This window comes from Heloderma suspectum, chromosome 3, assembly GCF_057233095.1.
Source record: "Heloderma suspectum isolate Gila_16-S chromosome 3, 16-S_ref, whole genome shotgun sequence".
Classification (NCBI taxonomy): Eukaryota; Metazoa; Chordata; class Lepidosauria; order Squamata; family Helodermatidae; genus Heloderma; species Heloderma suspectum.
This window is the reverse complement of record NC_139460.1, coordinates 328,728,029-328,749,317: the sequence shown is the minus strand read 5'-3', so window position 1 is coordinate 328,749,317 and position 21,289 is coordinate 328,728,029. Positions and strand designations below refer to the sequence as shown.

General features: G+C 53.0%; 1 protein-coding gene across 1 annotated transcript in view; it reads left to right on the top strand.

Moving 5' to 3' along the window:
• The window catches only part of FGF12 (fibroblast growth factor 12), a 336,785-nt gene that overhangs the window by 143,348 nt on the left and 172,148 nt on the right, over positions 1 to 21,289 (top strand). The gene's annotated exons all lie outside the window — the stretch shown is intronic.

The following is a 21,289-nucleotide window of genomic DNA, read 5'->3' as shown; positions in this document are numbered from 1 at the left end:
GAACTAGTACTTCACAGGATTTGGAAGCTATACTTCTATGAATGCAGCCCAAAAGATAATTTGCCTTTTTTGCAGCCACATCACATTGTTGGCTCATATTCAGCTTGTGATCGATGATAATTCCAAGATCCTTCTCGCTTATAGTATTGTTGAGCCAAGTATCCCCCATCTTGTAACTGTGCATTTGGTTTCTTTTTCCTAGGTGCAGAACTTGGCATTGATCCCTATTAAATGTCATTCTCTTGTTTTCTGCCCAGTGCTCCAGCCTCTCAAGATCACTTTGAATTCTGTTTCTGTCTTCCAAAGTATTAGCTATCCTGCCCGATTTTGTGTCATCTGCAAATTTGATCAGCATTCCCTGCACCTCCTCCTCCAAGTCATTAATACAAATGTTGAAGAGCACTGGGCCCAGGACTGAGCCCTGTGGTACCCCATTTGTTACCTCCCCCCAGTTTGAGAAGATCCCATTGATAAGCACTCTTTTGAGTCCGATCCTGTAGCCAACTGTGGATCCACCAGATTGTTGTTTCATCTAGCCCACTTTGAGCTAGTTTGCTCATCAGGATATCATGTGGCACTTTGTCGAAAGCTTTGCTGAAGTCGAGGTATATGATTTCCACAGCCCACAAGGGAGGTGACCTGATCCAAAAATGAGATCAGATTTGTCTGGCAAGATTTGTTCTTGACAAATCCATGTTGGCTTGGAGTAATCACTGCACTGTTTTCAAGGTGCTTCCAGATGGATTGCTTTATCATCTGCTCCAGAATTTTCCCAGGGATTGATGTCAGACTGACTGGTCTGTAGTTCCCAGGTTCCACCTTTTTGAAGATAGGGACAACATTAGCTCTCCTCCAGTCATCTGGCACTTCCCCCGTCCTCCATGATTTCTCAGAGAGAATAGACAGCAGTTCTGAGAGTTCTTCTGCCAGTTCCTTTATTACTCTAGGATGCAGTTCATCTGGCCCTGGAGATTTGAACTCATTCCAAGTAATTAGGTGTTCCTTGACCATATGCCTATCAATCTCAAACTGCAATCCTGCCCCTTCAGCCTGTACTTCGCCTTTGCCAGGGGGCTCATAGACCCTCTTTTGGGAGAAGACTGAGCCAAAGTAGGAATTGAGCACTTCTGCCTTTTCTTTGTCATGTTATCGTTTTGCCATCCTTAGTTAATAGCTGAACCACCATTTCTTTCCTCTGCCTTTTACTATGCACATAGCTGAAGAAAGCCTTTTTGTTGTTTTTAGCATCCCTCGCTAACCTCAGCTCATTCTCAGCTTTAGCCTTCCTGACACCATCCCTGCAATTCTGTGCTACCTGCCTGCACTCTTCCTTTGTTGCTTGGCCTTCTTTCCACTTCCTCTATGTGTCCTTTTTTGTTTTTAGGTCATCTCTAAGCTTTTTGTGAAGCCACATTGGCTTCTTGATAAGCATTCCATAATCTAATCCAGCATCTAATCCGGCATCCTGTTTCCCATAGTGGTCAGTCAGATGCCCCAGCAGGAAGCCCATAAGCCAGGCATGAAGGCAAGGGCTTTCTTCTGCTGTGCAGCCCACCCCACCCCATGACTGTCATAAGGACTGTGCAGAACCTTCTTTCCCTTTCCATGTTGGAGCAACTTCAGGTGTTACACAAAAGCAAACAAGACAAAATGGTCAAAAGATTCCTATATTCTCTTTCTGTGTTTCCTATGTGATGTGATGTTCCTATATTCACACTTCCACACCAGTGGGACTCTGCTTTTAACCTCTACTGAGTAGAGGAGCAGGCACAGGCTAGTCTAGAACAATCACAAAGCTAGACACAAAAAGGGAGAAGAGGCTATGGAAGGACAAGACTCTCCAGTGGTGGTGACCTGCAAGGTGTGTGCAATGTTTGTTTTCTTGCCTGAGAACAACATGGCCTACACCTGCAACAAGTGCAAGTTGATCACGCTGCTGGAGGAAAAAGTAAGCGGACTGGAGCGGCGACTGTCAACCCTCCGGGGAATAAGAGAACACGAAGAGTTCTTGGACAGAATGGGGGAACTACAGCAGCAAAGGGCAGACCAGAAGCTTGAAGAGCAACAGCAAGATGAGGCAGTGGGAAATGCTGAGGTGAAGAAAAATGGAGTAGAGGATACTCCTTGGAAAACGGTGACAGTTAGGAGAAGAAGAACTAGACGCCACTCTGCACCAGTGGAAGCGGTGGAGCTGTGGAACCGATTCCAGGTACTTGCAGATGAGACTGGAGGACAGCCTGCAGAGGAAGAATCACAGGGGAACCTGCATGAGAGTGAGCAAGAGGCTGAAGGTCAGTCAAACAGAGGCGATGAAACCCAGGCCTACAAGAAGAAGAAGAGAAGAGTGGTAGTAGTGGGAGACTCCTTGCTGCGTGGGATCGAGACCCAAGTATGTCGCGAAGACCCGTGGACTCGCCAGGTATGTTGTCTCCCGGGAGGACAGATTAGAGACGTGACTGAAAGGTTGCCTGCACTCATAAAGCCCACTGACAGGTATCCCTTTCTTCTCATCCATGTGGGAACAAATGATACCGCCAAGCGGAGCTACGAAGAGATCACGTCAGACTTTGAAGCTTTGGGAAGGAAACTCAAGAACTTTGGGGCCCAGATAGTTTTCTCATCCATCCTTCCAGTAGTTAGAAGAGGGATAGAAAGGGAACGAAAAATACTCCGGGTGAATGACTGGCTACGAAGGTGGTGCCGACGAGAGAGATTTGGATTCTGGGACCACGGGCTATACTTCCTGGAAGATGGGCTGTTGGCTAGGGATGGGTTGCACCTCACAAAGGCTGGGAAGAATGTGTTTGGCCACAGCATGAAGAACTTCATCAGGAGGGCTTTAAACTGAATCCTACGGGGAAGGGAGATGTAATGTTGGGGGTAACAATGGACGTAGGCGCATGCACTGCAATGGAGAGAACAGCGCTGATAGTGCCCAATAATAGTCTTCAGACACATGTAGGAAGAAAGCCAGACTATGAAGCACATGGTCTTCGATGTCTATATACTAATGCCCAGAGTATGGGAAACAAACAGAACGAACTTGAACTCTTAATACAGGAGGGAAATTATGACTTGATAGGTATAACTGAGACTTGGTGGGATGACTCTCATGACTGGAATACAGCAGTTGAAGGATATAACTTGTTCAAAAAGAACAGGAGGAACAGAAAGGGAGGCGGGGTTGCACTGTATGTGAAAAATACATATCTCTGCACAGAAATACAGGAGGAGGAGCTTGGTAGCCCCATCGAGAGCATCTGGGTTGAAATAAATGGAGCAAAGAATAAAAGGAACCTGGTGGTCGGAGTCTACTACCGGCCACCCAATCAAGGAGAAGCCAAGGATGAAACTTTTGAAAAGCAAATAGCCAATGTTTTAAGGAAGCATGATGTAGTAGTAATGGGGGACTTCAATTTCCCCGATATTTGTTGGGAGACAAATTCTGCAAAACATGGCCCCTCCAGGAAATTCCTGACTTGTGTGGCGGATAACTTCCTCCTACAGAAAGTAGAGGAAGGAACTAGAGGATCGGCTATCCTTGACTTGATCCTAACCAACAGAGATGACTTAGTGGATAAAGTAGCAGTTACAGGAACTCTGGGGGAAAGCGACCATGTTGTACTTGAGTTCTTGGTTCTAAGGGAAGCAAAAGCCGAGTGTACTCAAACGCGTACCCTGGATTTTAGGAAAGCTGATTTTAATAAACTCAGAACAATGATCAGTAAGGTCCCATGGCAAGCAATGCTAGCGAGAAAAGGAGTCCAAGATGGGTGGGAACTTTTAAAAAAGGAAATTCTCAAGGCACAATCACAAACAATTCCAACAAGAAGAAAAGGTGGAAGACAACAGAAGAAGCCAATGTGGCTTCACAAAAAGCTTAGGGATGACCTGAAAACAAAAAAGGACACATATAGGAAGTGGAAAGAAGGCCAAGTAACAAAGGAAGAGTACAGGCAGGTAGCACAGAATTGCAGGGATGGCGTCAGGAAGGCTAAAGCGGAGAACGAGGTGAGGTTAGCGAGGGATACTAAAAACAACAAAAAGGCTTTCTTCAGCTACGTGCATAGTAAAAGGCAGAGGAAAGAAATGGTTGTTCAGCTATTAAATAAGGATGGCAAAATGATAACAGATGACAAAGAAAAGGCAGAGGTGCTCAATTCCTACTTTGGCTCAGTCTTCTCCCAAAAGAGGGTCTATGACCCCCCTGGCAAAGGCGAAGTACAGGCTGAAGGGGCAGGATTGCAGCTTGAGATCGACAGGCATATGGTCAAGGAACACCTCATTACTTTGAATGAGTTCAAATCTCCAGGGCCAGATGAACTGCATCCTAGAGTCATAAAGGAACTGGCAGAAGAGCTCTCAGAACCGCTGTCTATTCTCTTTGAGAAATCATGGAGGACCGGGGAAGTGCCAGATGACTGGAGGAGGGCTAACGTTGTCCCTATCTTCAAAAAGGGTAAAAAGGAGGAACCTGGGAACTACAGACCAGTCAGTCTGACATCAATCCCTGGGAAAATTCTGGAGCAGATCATAAAGCAATCCATCTGGAAGCACCTTGACAACAATGCAGTGATTACTCGAAGCCAACATGGATTTGTCAAAAACAAGTCCTGCCAGACAAATCTGATCTCATTTTTTGATCAAGTCACCTCCCTTGTAGACCGTGGGAATGCTGTAGACATCATATACCTCGACTTCAGCAAAGCTTTCGACAAAGTGCCCCATGATATCCTGATGAGCAAACTAGCTCGAAGTGGGCTAGATGAAACAACGATCATGTGGATCCACAGTTGGCTACAGAATCGGACTCAAAGAGTGCTTATCAATGGGACCTTCTCAAGCTGGGGAGAGGTAACGAGTGGGGTACCGCAGGGCTCAGTCCTGGGCCCAGTGCTCTTCAATATTTTTATTAATGACTTGGAGGAGGAGGTGCAGGGAATGCTGATCAAATTTGCAGATGACACAAAATTGGGAGGGATAGCTAATACTTTGGAAGACAGAAACAAAATTCAAAGTGATCTGGATAGACTGGAGTGCTGGGCAGAAAACAACAGAATGGCATTTAATAGGGACAAATGCCAAGTTCTGCACCTAGGAAAAAGAAACCAAATGCACAGTTACAAGATGGGGGATACGTGGCTCAACCACACTACGAGCGAGAAGGATCTTGGAATTGTCGTCGATCACAAGCTGAATATGAGCCAACAATGTGATGTGGCTGCAAAAAAGGCAAATGCTATTTTGGGCTGCATTCATAGAAGCATCGCTTCCAAATCCCGGGAAGTACTAGTTCCCCTCTACTCAGCACTGGTTAGGCCTCATCTGGAGTACTGTGTCCAGTTCTGGGCACCACACTTTAAGAAGGATGCAGACAAGCTGGAGAGGGTTCAAAGGAGGGCAACAAAGATGATCAGGGGACTGGAAACAAAGCCCTATGAAGAGAGACTGAAAGAACTGGGCATGTTTAGCCTTGAGAAGAGAAGACTGAGGGGAGATATGATAGCGCTCTTCAAGTACTTGAAAGGTTGTCACAGAGAAGAAGGCCAGGATCTCTTCTTGATCATCCCAGAGTGCAGGACACGGAATAATGGGCTCAAGTTACAGGAAGCCAGATTCCGACTGAACATCAGGAAAAACTTCCTGAGTGTCAGAGCAATACGGCAATGGAACCAATTACCTGGGGAGGTGGTGGGCTCTCCCACACTGGAGGCCTTCAAGACGAGGCTGGACAGCCATTTGTCAGGGATGCTCTGACTTGGATTCCTGCATTGAGCAGGGGGTTGGACTCGATGGCCTTGTAGGCCCCTTCCAGCCCTACTATTCTATGATTCTATTCTATTCTATGATTCTATGTCTGAAGGAGGAACTTGTAAATCTCTGGCGTGGAGAAATGTGCAAGGATTACACACATCTGGTGCTTGTGCACGATCCAGTTTCCTCCTACTTAACTTCTGGAATCGCCCTCAAGTCCTGTGTGGCTTAGGACTGGCCTCTGGAAGGAGTTGACATGTGGCTGTTTTAGAGTTGCTAGATCCATAGAGCGGAAGACCTTTATTAGGCTGACTCAAAGGCCCCCCCAGAATTGTGCCAGCTTTCGAGATCTCGAGATCTCTTCATGAGGCAAGCAGGTTGGGGTGTGTGGGTGAAATGTTGCCTGGATGTCGTAGTCAGGATGTCTGCATGGTCAGAGCCTTCAGATGATACAGAGGAGGAGGGTTTGCAGACATTCAAACTGGACTGTGTCAGATGATGTAATGGTTTCAGGTTTGAGTGCCCCCAGGAGCACTGGGAACAAGAAAGTTGCAGACAATTGTAGCTGCTCCCTTTTTGAAAATCCAGCTGTTAACTCAGAACTGTCTCCATCTGGGGAAACCAGGTGGGTTCCTTGGTAACTCTCTTCCCCCAATGCCAGTCCCCACCACCAGCGATCGAAGACACAGCCACCAGATGTGAGCTCTGCCTCCGCAGGCACTCCACACAGCACTGCCCAGACCATGTCCCTCCTCCACATTGCTTCTTCATCGTCACAAAGGATGGTTGTACAGGAGCTGTGGAGAAGGGAAGGGAGTATTATCATGTATTATTGATAGGGAATACTCATTTTGGTTTGGGGGATGCCTCTGGGATTAAGCATTAGCGAGAGAAACATGGAGAGTTTGCTTTTGGCTGAGCACTCCTGACTGAAAAATTGTGTTCTCTACTCCTGCCTGGGCATTCATGTCACTTGGCCAGGGCTGCTGCTGGGTCCTTCTGGCCTCCAGTTCTCCTGACTTTCTTTTTCGTAACTATGGCTCTCTTGCACAAATCATCCCTCAAGCTGCTTGACCACTAAGCACTTTTCTGTTTTATTTTGCTCTATTTTGATGGTGCACAGAGGTCTCCATCATTGCATTGATTTTGGTGGGGGACGAGGGTGCTCCTAGTGGGCAGACGGTTTTATTTTGGGCCAAGAGCGCTTTGATTTGCTCTTCTATGGCTCCAGGGAGGAAGCTCCCTAGGGGGCGGGGGGGGGGGGGTGCTGTTGAAGCAATGCCTTTATTTTAGCTGCTAGTACCCTGCAACTTCACTTTCCTGACCTTAATTCTCCTTTGGACTGATCTCTCTTGTGCTGCTGACCCCTGGACTCCTGACGAGACCCTGTTCCTTGGACGGTGCTTGATTTGGATGCTTGCCTGGGTTGAGATTGGCTCTGCCACAGGTCCTGCTTTTGGACTGTCCTTCTTCTTGACCAGTGATGCCTCTGTGCTTCTGATCTTTGCCTGCCTTCTGACTTTGATGAATGGATTTAACCCACAGTTTGCTCCAGGACTGATCTTGACCCAGCTATAGCAGGACAGGCCCTGTGTGTGTTCTGCTGTATGCAGCATATCAAAAAGAGCAAAGCATTTTGTTGAGAGTGAGGTAGTTTGGCTGGGCATGCAGCTCAGACAGGCACCTCACTCCTGCTTTCTGTGAAGGCAGAAGGAGGCAAAAGGTTAAAGACTCCAAGCTGGCAGCCCCTGGGAGGGCTGGTGGGGGGTGGGGGGGGAGAGGCAGCCCAGCCCAGTGCAGCTTCAGCCAGAGATAATGGCCTGGAAAGTGCTTGTATTTCTCACTCTGGGTTTCTAGTTCAGCCTACAAGAGTCAAGCCATGAGCCAGCTACAACTTAAATGTCAGGACGCTGTGTTGTGAGCTCTGTGCTGGGGTGGGGGAATGGAGGCACAGGCCTAGTCAGCCACGAACAGACATGCCAGCAGGCTTTGCAAGTGGGGAAAGGTTCAAAGAAATACGGGGCTTCTTTGTCGATGGTCTCGGCCTCTCCGTTCAAGGTTCCAGTGTGCCAGCATTGTGCCAGCCTCGGAGGGTGTGCAACACACACGTGGGTCCAAGGCTGCTATTGCAGAGTCCTCGCCAATGCTGCGCCAGGCCCTTGGGCAAGAGGCCCACCATGGGCGTCCTCCCTCCATGAGCCTCCCTTCTCCCACCACTGTCACCAGCGGCTGTTGCTTCTCTGCCTCTTTCCATTCTCCGCCTCCGCCATCGTTTCCGCTTGCTCGCTCAAAAGGCATGGAGCCAGGTGGCTGCTGCGGCGGCTCCTTCTCACCAGCACCCTTGTCAGGCCACAGCGAAAGGCAGGTAAACAAGCCGGTTGCAAGCCTGCAGAGAAGGAGCAAATCCTGGGAGCTCTTTGCGGCCCCTGCTGGGGTGTGGGCCCTTGGCAGGAGCCCAACCATGCCTGCCCTGCTGGCATCAAGGGCTACTCTGATGTCCCTCTGTTCTTTCTTCAGCTTTACTGGGTTATGGAACCTGGGAAGCTGCCTATACGGAGCCAGACCGTGGGTTCATCTAGCCCAGCGCTGTCGACACTGACGGGTAGCAGTGGCTCTCTGGGGCTGCAGGCAGGGTTCTTCCTGGCCCCACCTGGAGGTGTCAGCTGCAGCCCTGGCTGTCTGGCTCCTCATGCCTCAGGGGCTATGGGCTGGGCGGGAAACCTCCCTTCAGCGTCCGCAGCGAGATGCGTGAGATGCGTCACGCTCCCTCTTGTGCTGCGACAGTCCTCAGCCATCTCGCCATCTCTTGCTTTCTGATGACTGCACAGTTTTGCATTTGAAAATGAAGAACTGTTGATTGGAAACCATTTGCAAGAATAACACAAAAAGGTCTTGATTTGGGGGAGGGGCGGTGCATTCAGGATTGTTTGCCTAATTTGTGAATGCAATTGCAGTGATTGCCAAGCAGCCGGGCAGCTGAGAAGGCACACTTCTGGACGCCTTCCGGATTCTGATTTTCAGCTCTCGTAAATGCTGCGAGCCTTCAGCAATGGCCTGTTGAGTTTAGCAGCAACCCCAGCCTGGTGCCCAAACCGATGATGGGAATGATGGGAGTTGCAATCCAACACATCTGGAGGACACCGGGTTGTGGAAGGCTGGTCTGTTCTGATTGGCATCAGCTCTGCAGAGTCTCAGGTGATCGTCCTTCTCATCACCTGCTCTTGGTCCTTCTAACTGGAGATATCAAGGACTGAACGTGGGGGATGGAGATACATATATAATCTGGGGGCCCTATCTATATTGCTTCTGTGCCAGTTTCATTGTCTTGGCTTCCCCCAAAGGCTTCTGGGAATTGTCATCTGATGAGGGTGCTGACAATCCTCTTGCACAGATCCATAGTCCCAGGGCTGGCCCTGCCATGAGGAAGAGGCAGGCGGTCGCCTCAGGTGGCAGTTGCTGGGAGGAGGCCACAAAGCGCTGGAGAAGAGAGCCATGTGCCTCATGGCCAGCTGCCCGTGTGTTGCCCCATCGCCAGTGTTGAAGAAAGCTTCAGCTGCTAGTCCAGTCAGTTTTTGTACTTGCCATGGAGGTGGTACCAGTCTGTTCTTTGCCTCAGGCTGCGAAACCTCTTGGGCTGGCTCCGTCGGGCCCTCACACAACTGCAATAGCCAGGGTCCCCTGGAAAGAGGCATGCCTGTTATGCCTGCTCATGTGTGTTGTAGCCATGCTTTCTGTCTGTTTTCTTTACACCCTGGCTTTCAACCATTTAAGGAGGCCCTGATCTGAGCCATAGCAGGTAGAGAAAGGGTGCATGACACAAAGCTTTCAGCGCCACCTGTAGATAGAGGGACAGGAAGGGGTTGTACGCAGGGGGAGATTCTCAAGGAGGGCGGAAGAGGGGTGGCTTAGGAGGGGAGGTGCTCCCATCGGAAATGTGCTATGTTCAGGTGGACAAAAGTGAACAGAATGAAGGTGGAGACTGACAGTGGTGTCACCTGCCCCAGAATTGAGTGTTTGGGAAAGGGCTGTGGTTCACGGTGTTTACCCTCATCCCACTGTCACGTCTACTTATCAGGTTTGGCAAGTTTATGTATAGCTTCAAAAACCTGCCACGCCTGTTTGAGCAGCAGCACTAGTGGGGCAAAGAAAAATGTGCATAATTGGTGGGAGGCGATTCCTCTCGGTCCCAAGGGACATTCCACGCTCCTCAAAACTCTTGCCCGTTTCCAGGTTTAGAAAGTTCTGCCGGAGCCGTTCAGAGAGGCCTGCCTTGCTGCTGTCGCATGAGAGATCTGCCAGAACGAGAGTCCTAGCGGAAGCCGCCCTGGGTGCATCAACCTCCTTGGATCTGGGGCCCACAGGGATGCTGCTCTGGGGCCCCTTGTCAGGATGGGCTCCAGCTTTCCTGCCCTCCCCATAGGGGCTTGCCTTGTATGGAGTGAGGCCGTTGGGGCGTGGCGCTCAGGACTGTCCAGTCAGCCAGCAGCAGCTCCGTAACACCTCAGGGCAGAGAAGGGGGCTGCCCAGCCTTGCTACCTGACCAGCCAGGGCCTGATGCTGGCCTCTCCTGGGCCCAAAGCAGCTGCTGTAGCAGTGGGCTATGGGGCCTCTCCGTTCCTTTGCAACTTTGACACCCCTCATTTATGAATAAGCCCCCTTTGCAAAAGACAGAGGGAGTGCCCCCCCCAGCCCCTCCAAAGGCAGGTGGTCTGCAAAAGCCGCCTGCAGAGAGCAGACCAGAACGGAGCTGCTCCTGGGATGGCTTCAGCCGCAGCCCCGCGATCTTGCGCTGCCGCCTGCTTCCCAAGCCATTGTGGGGTTTGTCTCCTACAACAATGTCCTATTCCTGGAGGCAAATGGGCCCTTTTCCTTTGTGTATGTCCCCTCCGAACCCTACAATTACTTGGAGAGGAGAAGCACGTTCCCTCCCAACAGCTGGACAAAAGTACATTTCAACGCTGACCAAAAATGTGGGCTCAGCACTCTTGGTGGGCTTTGAAATGCCGGTTCTGTTCAGTCCTGGATTCTGTCTGAATCTTAAACAGAGCAGCTGCAGCTGCCTGCACGCCACATCTCCAGCTTTTGCAGACGCAAGGGGGTCAAAGGGAAACTTGGTCTGATTCCCTCATCTGCCCAGGCGGCGCAGCTCCGCTCTCTCCCCGGCCACGTCCCTGTCTAACGCTGAGAAATGATTGATGCCAATTAGATAATGTCTGTGCCGACATCTGCTTTGGAGAAGAAAGTCTTTAGGAGGAGAAAACAGACATGGGGTGGCACCGCAGGGCCATGGGCGGCCACAAATGTCTTTGTGAAGATCTCCCAGGAAGATTTGTTACCCTGTTTTGAGGTTGAGCGGAGTACTGTTCAGCGTAGCTTCTCTGAGAAGAGTTTTAGCAGTTGTGTGAGCAGGCTTGGTGGCCCTGCCGGTCCCACAGAACAAAAACACACACAGGGAGCAACTGCAGGGATAACGTTGCTTGGACCGTCTGATGTTCAAAATGCTGGAAGTGAGGATACAAGTAACACAGAGCTCTTCTTCAGCCAAAGAGTCCTCTAAGGTGGTAGAGATATGTGCACACCAAAAACAGGAGCAGCACTTGACTCCAGAAGTCAGTGCAAATTGTTGTTGTTGTTCAGTCGTTAAGTCGTGTCCGACTCTTCGTGGCCCCATGGACCATAGCACCAGCCAGATAAATGGTGAAAGAGTCATTGTACAGTTGGTGGAATGGATTGCTGGAAAGCTGCTGAACACAAACAGCTGTTTAGGTTTTCAGAAGCAGGCTTCAAGCGGAACAGCATCTGTGCATTTGGATAGGAAAGTAAGAGGAGCCCTGAAGCTGGATCAGAGTGGCGGCGGTAGCGGGGGGGGGGGGGGGGATGGGCATCTGGAGGAGGCCAGGAGGTCAGACCGCCCTGCCCTGCCCCTTCCTCAGCGGTTGTCCTCTGTTGGAAACAAGATGCTAAACAAGACAGGACCTTTGGTGGGTGTCGATGAATCACAGAGCACACCCTTTTTTGTACTAGGGGGATGCTGCCCGACTCTCTGGGTGCTCGAAGTGCAAATTTTCGTACCTGGCAGACAGGCTGTTCCTGGTCAGCAAATGTGCCTGTTGCCCGCTCGGCCGCTCGGCGGGAGGCAGCTGCGCCAGCGGGGATTTTCCCTGCCCCTTTTGGCTGTGACTTCTGATGGGGCACTCCGCCGGTGGGGAATGCGTGGCCCTCCAGGTGTTGTCGGACTGCAACTCCCATCAGCCTTAGCCAGCATAGCCACACGTCCCCCACCCCTGGGATACACAAGGAGGGTCGTTGGGACACCTCCAGCGCCGCCACCGTGGCGGCGCGGCCGGGCGGGCGGCGGGGGGCAGCGGCTTCAGTTTCACTTCATTGCCCGGCTAGTGCAAGGTCGTAAGCCGGAAGTCTCCGGCGGCCGCGGGCTCCTCTCGGCTGCGCGGGGGGCGCCTAGCCCAGGCGGACGCGCTCATTCGGCGGCAGCCGCGAAACTACCCCGGCCCCCGGCCGGGCGGGGCTCGGCCGCCCTTCTCGCGCGCCGCGGGGCGCCCCGGCTCTGCGCCCGTGGCGGGCGGGCAGCCTCGCCGCTCCCCTTCCCGTCGCGAAGGCCGCGGCAGCGCCCGGGCTCGCGTCCGGCCGCGCCGGGGCCGCCTCGCCTGCTCGAGCGGGACGTCGCGCGCTGCCGCGGGGCCGGGAGCTGTGCTCGGCGGCGGCGCCCCGGGCAGCGGAAGGGCCCCTGCTCTCCGGGCGAGCGAGGCGCGTGCCGGCCCGCGCTTGGAGGCCGCGCCTCGCCCGCGCTCGGGCCTGCCGCCGGCTTCGGGAAGGCAATGGCGGGCGGGCGGCGGCTCCCCCCGCCCGAGGAGGCGCAGCGCCGGCGGCGAGTCCGGGTGCGCCGGCGCATCGCCTGCGCGGGCATCCGCACGGCGCTGTTCGTCGTTTGCTCTCCGCCTCTGGCGCGTTCAGGCGAGCTGAACCTGCTCCCTCGCGGGGCGCACGGCGGCTGAACGCCCGGACCCTCCCACCGCTGGCCCGGGGCTCCCGGCAGCGCCGCGGACGGCTTGGGAGGCTCCCGGGCGGCGCCCTGCCCGGCCTCGCGCCGCGCGCCCGCCGCCCCTTCCGCGCGCTCTGGGCAGCGCGCGTGTGACCCCCGCGCCCTCCCGGTGACCCTCGCGGACTCCTGCCGACTTCTTCGGCTGCCCGCCAAGCCCGCAGTAGCCCAACAGCGGCCGGAGCCGATGGGAGGCCCGCCGAGTCTTGCTCTCTCGGGTGCGGGGACCACCGGGCAGAGTAGCGGCTCGCCCTGCCTCGCCTCCGCGGGGCGTTCCTGCGTTTTACAGGAACTTGGGAGGCGCCCCTCAACCGCAACTGTGGCTGGTCCTGACAGCGGGGAGTGAGTTGCCGTAGATCTGCGGGGGCTTCAGACTCGCAATTAACGGCACCTGCCAAGAAGCTTCCCCCTGCTCGCTGATGTTGCTGAAATGGCGACAAGGGTAGGCAGACATATGCGGAACATCAGGGAACAGACTTGTTCCTGGGCAGAAGCAGATGCCGGAGCCGTACTGACAAGCGAGCATGTGGATTTGTGACCAGTACCAGAATCACACTTGTTGGGGGGGGGGGGCAGGGGAGGGTGTGTGTGTATGTGTGAAAGGACTTGTGAGTGCGGTTCTACTACTGATCACAAATTCCTGGGCTGAGCATCTGCCCAGAAATGAGTCTGTTCCTTAATGCTTTGCATATGCCCACCCACCTGTGTCACTATTTGTACCTGGCTCTGGCTGTGTTTTGCAAAGGCCCTGAGATTTCCCGGAGTAGGTCACACAGGCCTGACGTCTGCCCACCCCTGAAGCAGGGGAGTGCCTATCTGGCTGTGTTCCCAGATCCCAGGCCGCCTTTGGGAAGGGGCCACAGCTCTCTGGCAGGGCACACTTTGCACCCAGAAGGTCCCAGCATCCAGCCCTGGCATCTCCAACCCAAAGAGGCTGTCTTGGGCCGAGGTGCTGCTAAGAACTGATGGCCTGACTCGGTATAAGGCACCTTCCGATGTTACCAGGGCTGGATCAGTAAGGCCAGACAACCCCCCTTGAGCAACAGTTTATCATCATCTCCAGCTCTCCCTTTCAATCAGTGCTCAGCCACAGCAGAGGCTCTGGGGTCTTCTGGGGGCCGCTTCTGTGCCATGGGATGATGGCTTGGCCCCAAAGGCATGGTCAGTGCCCTGCATGAACTGCTTGTGCGCCCAACCACACCACCTCCCAGGTAATGACTCACCATAGCTCCGTGGAACCTCCAGGGTCAGGTGCAGCCTGGCTGTGCATCCCAGTTACTGGAGAGAAACACCTGGGGAGGGCAGTGTTGCCATCACACCCTGCTTCTGGACTTCCCAGAGACATCTGACTGGGAAACGGTGGGCTTCCCTGGTCCGATTCAACAGGGCTTTCCCCCAGCTCTTAATTCCTCCCATCTCATTGAGCCCCTAATGCAGCTCTAATTAAATCTAAATTGAGATATATTTGCCATGGAAAAACAGGATATAAATGTAGTGATTTTTTTTTTAACCTGTTGTTTTTGTGAGGAGGGAGGAAGGACTAATTGCCTGTACTGGGGTGGGGTGGTATTCAGGGAGGGTGGAGGGAGAAAGATAGATGCAGCCATGGATGTATGTCTAGGGCACTTAAGGGTTGTCATTTTTTTGTTAGGCCATTAAAAATTGGACTAAAAAAAAAAAAAGGGAAAGGTGTCCCCAACCAGTCGTGTCCGACTCCAGGGTGTGGTGCTCATCTCCATTTCTAAGCCGAAGAGCCAGCGCTGTCCGAATTCCATGGTCATGTGGCCGGCATGACTGAACACCGAGGTGCACGGAACGCTGTTACCTTTCCCGCCAAGGCGGTACCTATTTATCTACTTGCAATTTCTTGCTTTCGAACTGCTAGGTTGGCAGGAGCTGGGACTGAAGACGGGAGCTCACTCCGTCACGCAGCACTTGGGTCTTGAACTGCTGTCCTGCCAACCTTTTGGTCTGCAATTCAGCGTCTTAACCGCTAAGCCACCGCGGCCCCTGAAAAAAAAAAAATGGACTAGGGCATTACAATAACGGTCTGGGCAGCCAAAAATCAACCAGGTGGTAATGCATCCAGGTGCAGAGTAGTCTCGGTCCCTGCCTTAGATTTGGCTTTTGTACATGATGTGCAAAGCCCCAAAGGGGCCAAACAGCAGGGCAGGACTGTGGGGTACAAGCCAGGCTTGTGGGTTCCACAGAGGTGCCTGCTTGGCTACCAAGGGAGACTAGATGCTGATCCAGAAGGACCCACTTTGGTTGCAGCCAGGAGGGCTCCTCTCAGGTTCATTTTCACCCCCTGCAATGCACAGGAGTTTGGTGGCCGCACAGGGAGCACAGTTCCTTAGCAGACAGGTCAACATGGAAACAGGTACCTGAAGGAAGAAAACTTGGAAATGCCCAAGCTAGAGGCACAAGGCTGGAGCAGCCGGTGACTGATGGGATGTATGTGGGACTGAGCTGGCCAATTTTCACAGAACTGATTTCAACATCCACTTGCTTCTTCGGCTGCCACCCAGATTCATTTCTATGCAAGTGGAAGTATTAAAGATTTTGAACACCCTAGAAAATGTTGCAACGTGTCAAGTGGTGCATGTGTGGTTGTGGGCAGCATCGTGTATATTTTCAAAAGGACACAATACCAATCTGCCCCCCAACAGGGACAGAATAGCCAGTTATTCAGAGATGAAGAAGTCTGGATGTTCTGCAAACGGCTTCTTGGGTGGGGCAGGGGGTCTGTCTTTATAAACATGGAGGGTTTCAGGGTCAGCAGAGTTAATTCCACCATATATTTCTAGCAGTCTGAGGCCTAATACCTACTTTACAACTTCTCAGAACTTAAAAAAAGAAGCGCGGGGGGGGGATTTATAAGATGGAAGAGCTGAGGCTGAGAGATAGGCGACTTTGCCCATGTTGTGGTGTGAAGTCTTAGATCTGCTCATGACGCTGGTTGTGTACTACACCTACAAGTTGTGGTGTAGTGCTTATTGCATAGTACATGAGTACAGAAGATAGATCAGGATATATTGGTAGATCTCTGGGTGATCTGCAGTAAATTGGCAAGGATTTCTGACTCCCAACTACCGAACATCAGCAACAGCTGAAACAGTTGTTCAAAAAGAATGCTTGGGGGCGGGGGGGACCAGGAGTGGACTTTTGTGTGTGAAAGGACTTGTAAGCTTGGTTCTGGTACTGATCACAAATTCCTGGGTTGACCATGTGCTCAGAGGCATCCTGCTCCTTAATTCTCTCTGTGTGTACCCATCTGCCTGAACCAGTATTTTCCACCTTGCTCCTCTTGGTGCAACTTGGGGTTCTAGTAAAAAAGAGTGAGCCCTGCAAGCCTGATGTCTGCTCACCTGGCATGGTTGATTGTAGGATCTGGATGTTTGACTCTGGCCAGATTGCTTACTCTTTGTTTTGTTTCATGTCGCTGACTCTTTCTCATTCTGATCCCAACATGAAGTGTAGGAGGCAGAGAGATAAATGCCTTGCCCAAGGGCACTCAGGGTGGAAACAGAGGTGATGTTCTGCAGTGGGGTGGAAGCAGTTTTGACACAGTTCCTTGCTGTGCAGACGGATGCCTCAGGGTGCAGCAAATGTGTTTCAGAACCACCAGGGCCAGCCCACCTATGAACTGGGGTAAGGGGCCCACACCAGGTGGTGGAGCCTGAAAACCACCTCCACCCCCGCTTTAGAACACCTCCCTGTCTCTTCACTCAGTGGGAATCTGCAACTGAGGGGGTCTTTCCACCATATGGGCCCCATGACAACACCCCCCCCCCCACATACACACAACCTCACTCTGGCTCCATATTCAGAGTCAATGCCAAGATGTGGGGGTCACTCAGGCCTGAGAGAAACCGGGAGAAGAAAATTTAGCACATCCACTCCTGGTGGATTCCTGACCCTTCACATAGGCTAATTATCTAAATATATAACATGGCCCAGCTAGCCATGTTAGCTGGGCAGTGCTGGGAGTTGTAGGACTTTTTTCTGTCTAAGCATGCACAGGATTGCACCTTAGAGTAGCTAATTGCCTCATATCAACAGATTGGGCAGATTTTAAAATACACACACACAGACTAAAAATCCCAGTCACACCAATTCAAGGCTGTCTAGGGGCTATCAAGGTCTATAGGGAAACCCAATGCATGCCTTCTGCCTTCCGGGAGGGAAGATTTGACAGTACCCCAGTCCATCAGAGACTCTGCATCTGCGGGTCTGGGGAGGCTGAGGATGTCTCTCATTACTTACTAAGGTGCCCTCTCCATGGCCATCCTAGGCATAAATTTCTTGCTGTTATTTTCCAGAGCCTCCTAAATAGAACACCTATACAACAGATATGTGTCCTTCTTTCTGGCACTGATGCTTTCACCACTGCCCAGGTAGCAAAATTTGCCTTGGCAGCAAGGAAAATACATGCCAAAGCCCGAACAGCCTACTAGGGATGATTCTGTTGGATGTATGAATTCATGTATATACAAATATGTGACTGTACTGTACTGCTTTTTTCTTTCTCTCTTTTTTTTAATGTACATTGTGGTGGCCTATGGCTTTAAGCAATAAAGTATCATATTGCATCATATAGGGAAACCCAAATGGACCATTTTGGAGGCAGAAAATTGTACTTTTTTTTTTAGTTCCTAAAAAAAACAACAAAACTAGCCATAGGAGAGGAGGTATGCCGACTTTGTGAAATAGGGGGAAACTGCACAAATGCCAGGAAGCCACCAAATGATTGCTGGTTGGGGGAGGGGCGGGGCCAGGGGGAGGAGGCGGGGCCATCTGGGGACCGGGGGGCACATTTCCTAAGGCCCCCCACCCCTGCAGTGGTGCCCTGGCAAGCAGGGAAGAGAGAGAGGGAGCCAAGGGACCTGGGCGGGCTAAAGGGCCAGAAGAGGCGGGGGCAGCGTGGAGCGCGCGCGGAGCGGCGGAGGCCGGATGGCGGGCCGGGCGGAGGAGGCTGGCGGCTGAGGGGCGAGCGGATGGGCGGGGGCCGGAGGGGGCGGGCGGAAGGCGGGCCGGCGCGCCGCCTGGCCCGGGGCGCGGGAGCCGGAGGGGAGGGGAGGATGCCCCCTGGGCGGGGCGGGGCGGGGCGCCTCCGGGCGCTGCTCTTGGGCGTCCAAGGGGCCGCGCGGCGACGCTGTGGGGCCGCTGCAGGCCGCCCGCCCCGCCCCGCCCCGCCCCGCCCCGCCGGGCGCCGGGCTCTCCGGCTGGCTTTGCCGCCGCGGCTCCAGGGCTTTTCCTTCCGTCAAAGCCAGCGGGGAAACTGTGCTGGGAGCGCGGAGGCGCCCCTGCTCCCGGGCAGTGCTCGTCGCCCTTGTCGGCGCCACGGCAACGCGCGGCGCCCGCGGCAGGACGCGCCGAGCGGCTGTAAACCGGCTCTGCGAGAGGCGGAACGGCGGGGCGCAGAGCGAGGGAGCGCCGCTGGCGCGCCGCAGAGCGCGGGGGGAGGCTCGGAACGGGTGCGGCGCGCTCTCCCGGGCCAGCTGCTGCCGCTGCTGAGCCGTGGCTAGCAGCGCGGGGGCTCCCAGATCGCATTGAGCTGCAACTCCCATCATCCCCAGCCCGAGGGGGAGGGCAGTGGCAGCCCCACGGCCTCATGAGGGCCGCCCCCCCAGTCCCTGGAATGGACGCATGCCAGCTGTGGGATCCCCAGAGCTCTGCCCGAGGCAGGAGCGGTGGGGAGGGAGGCAACAGACGTCTGTGCTGGGTCCAGTACGTCACACCTGCCTGGAGCGTATTTTGCGGGTCAGCGTGGCCGAAAGCCTACACGAAAGAGAACAAAACGCCTTGGGTTTCCCCCGTGTGCCGCACCGGAATGATCAGAAGCTGATCGTCGCCGTCTGGGGTCTGGCGCCCCCTTCCCGGCGGGCCTTTGGGAATGCGGGAAGGCCCGTCTAGTTGAAAGATTCACACGCTGCCTTTGCGGTTAAGCCTTTTGCTTGAGTCGCATTTTGTCTGGGTGGTTGGTGGTTCTTTGCATTATGTACGGAAGTTTACTCATTTCTGGGCTGGATGTTTGTTTTATTATTATTGCTGGCTTTTATTAATTTTCAATTTCTTATTCTATTGTCTTTTATTGTGTGACCTGTCTTGAGAGCATTTTGCCCTATACATGTGTTAAATACATGAAAGTTACGAGGTTTGCTGGGGCAGGGGCAGGCTGCAGGTTTCTTAGGCTGGGATCCACAACCTGCTATATAGCGGCAATCATGGGAGTGATTTGACTTATTCTCTTTCAGCCCCCAAATAATTAGGGGGGTGCAAAACCTGTCCCTACAGGAAAGGCGCAAGTATTTGCAGATAATAGAGCAACAATGACTGACCTTTTGGTGCAGATCCAAATAACCACAGATCCGAATCAATGCATGCAAAGGCTGCAGTCTCAAAAACTCTGTACTGAAAGGAAGTGTATCTAGCTCCTGCTGTGTTATTCGCTCCCCACCCCAGATTGGGGGCTTTCTGGATTGCAGCTTCTCATTCCCCTAGAAGTACCTGGGACCCACTCATGCATATGTGGGAAAGACGCAGGGGCAGCCTGGCACTGCCGTCCATTTTTGCCCAAGTACCTCCTTACGCTTTGGAATGAAATAACATGGAATCATGTTCCTTGTAGCTGGGTTCTGTGGAATATGGTCAGGTACATACCTTTTTATAGTTTACAGGCAAAGTACAAATAAAGCCCTTCTTTTCCATACTTCCTTTCATAATTAACGCATTCATTTTTACTTGCTGTGCATTCAAACAGTCATCCATTTTTAAAACCTCGGTCCGGTGGTGGTACAAGTTCTTGTGCTGCCTGAGGTGGGAGAAAAGGCGCCTCCGTTGCTGCTGCTGCAGCCCCCTCGGCCACCACGGCCCCCGCCTGCCTGCCTGCCCGGCTTTGGATTGCTCGGTAGCTTTGGCTGTGGGGCGGTGCAGAAATGCTAACAGCAACAACAACAGCAGCAGCAACAACAGAGCAGGCCAGCAGAAGAGCCACCCAGTCAAAAACGCCTGGCTCCGAGGGGTCCCTCCTTGGAGCCAGGCGCTGACTGGAGAGGTGACCCTCTCAGAGCAAAACAGAGGGAGCCGGCTGCTCTGGAGAGCCCCCAGCAGGACGCACTGGAGCACCACCCGTGCTGCTGCTCGCTCCAGCAATTCAGCTGTGGGGAACCCTCCTGGCAGTGTGTGTGTGTGGGGGGGGGGGAAGCGTGCGGTTTGCCACTCCCCTGCCTGAGGCAGGGGATTCACCCCACGTCATGGGAGGGCCGGCCCTGCCTTTGCTTATTAACCAAAGATCATTAACCAAAACCAAAGGGCACAAGCCCTCGGCAATGGAGTAAGGAAGCTGTCACTACTACTTAGATTTATAACCCATTGCCCTCCCGTGGAGTTCAAGGGACTAGCCAGGCCTTCGGTCTGGTCCAGCACAGCTCTGCCGCCTGTTCTGTTCTTGTGACATGACCAAGGTTGCCCAGGGAGCTTTGACTGCTTATACCATACTAGAGATGAAGGAGAAATCTGTTCAATCTGAATTTTTATGTGAACACACCCAATTTGCACCTCCTCAACCTGTCTGCAAAGTGGAGCACACTTGCACGCCCTGACATCCATACACGTCACAATTTTGCAATGCAGTTTGCAACTAAAAAAATGCAGGCAGAAGTGCATATATTAGGGGAAAATGTGCACAGAAACTCATTATATTAGGGACAGTTGTTGTAGAAAGTGTGCACACAAGGAAACGTTAGGGATGTACGAAAATCACTTACCTGTTCGTGGATTATGTTTATGGTGGGGGGGAGGTGTTCTGTCCCTCCCCCCGGAATCCTGGACGGGAGGGAGGCGCTCCGTTCCTCCCCCCCGGAATCCTCTGCGGCCGGCTGTGCTCCGCGGCAGCTCCGCGGAGCAGCTGGCCAGGCCCAGCCAGGCCAGAGCTGTCCGCAGCCGGATTTCCGGCCGCAGAGGGCTCTGGGGAAAAAACAAAACCGCGTACACAAATGGCGGTGGCTACGGCTGCCGCCATTTGCATTCCTTATTTTTGACGTCTTAATCTATGTAAATATTTACGTAGACTAAGACGGCGAAAATAAGGGGAATGCAAATAGCGTAGTGGATGCTATTTGCGTTCCCCTTATTTTCGCCATCTTAGTCTACGTAATTATTTACGTAGACTAAGATGGCCCAAAATAAGGAACGCAAATGGCGGCGGCCATAGCCGCCGCCATTTGCGTACGCCTTTTTTTTTTTTTACCCAGACGTTTTAGGCTACGTAAAAACTTATGTAGCCTATCACGTGTGTGTAAAAAAAAATGCAAATGGCGGTGGCAGCCGGTCGGAAGACCCGCAGCCGCTGCTGCCTGGAAGATCCGCTGCAGGTAAGTCTTGTCCTGGGGGGATCGGCGGGGGGGGGGCACTGGCATTCGGCCTCCCCGAGATCCGTGGCGGGATTCTCTGCCATCCCTGGGAAACATGCATACA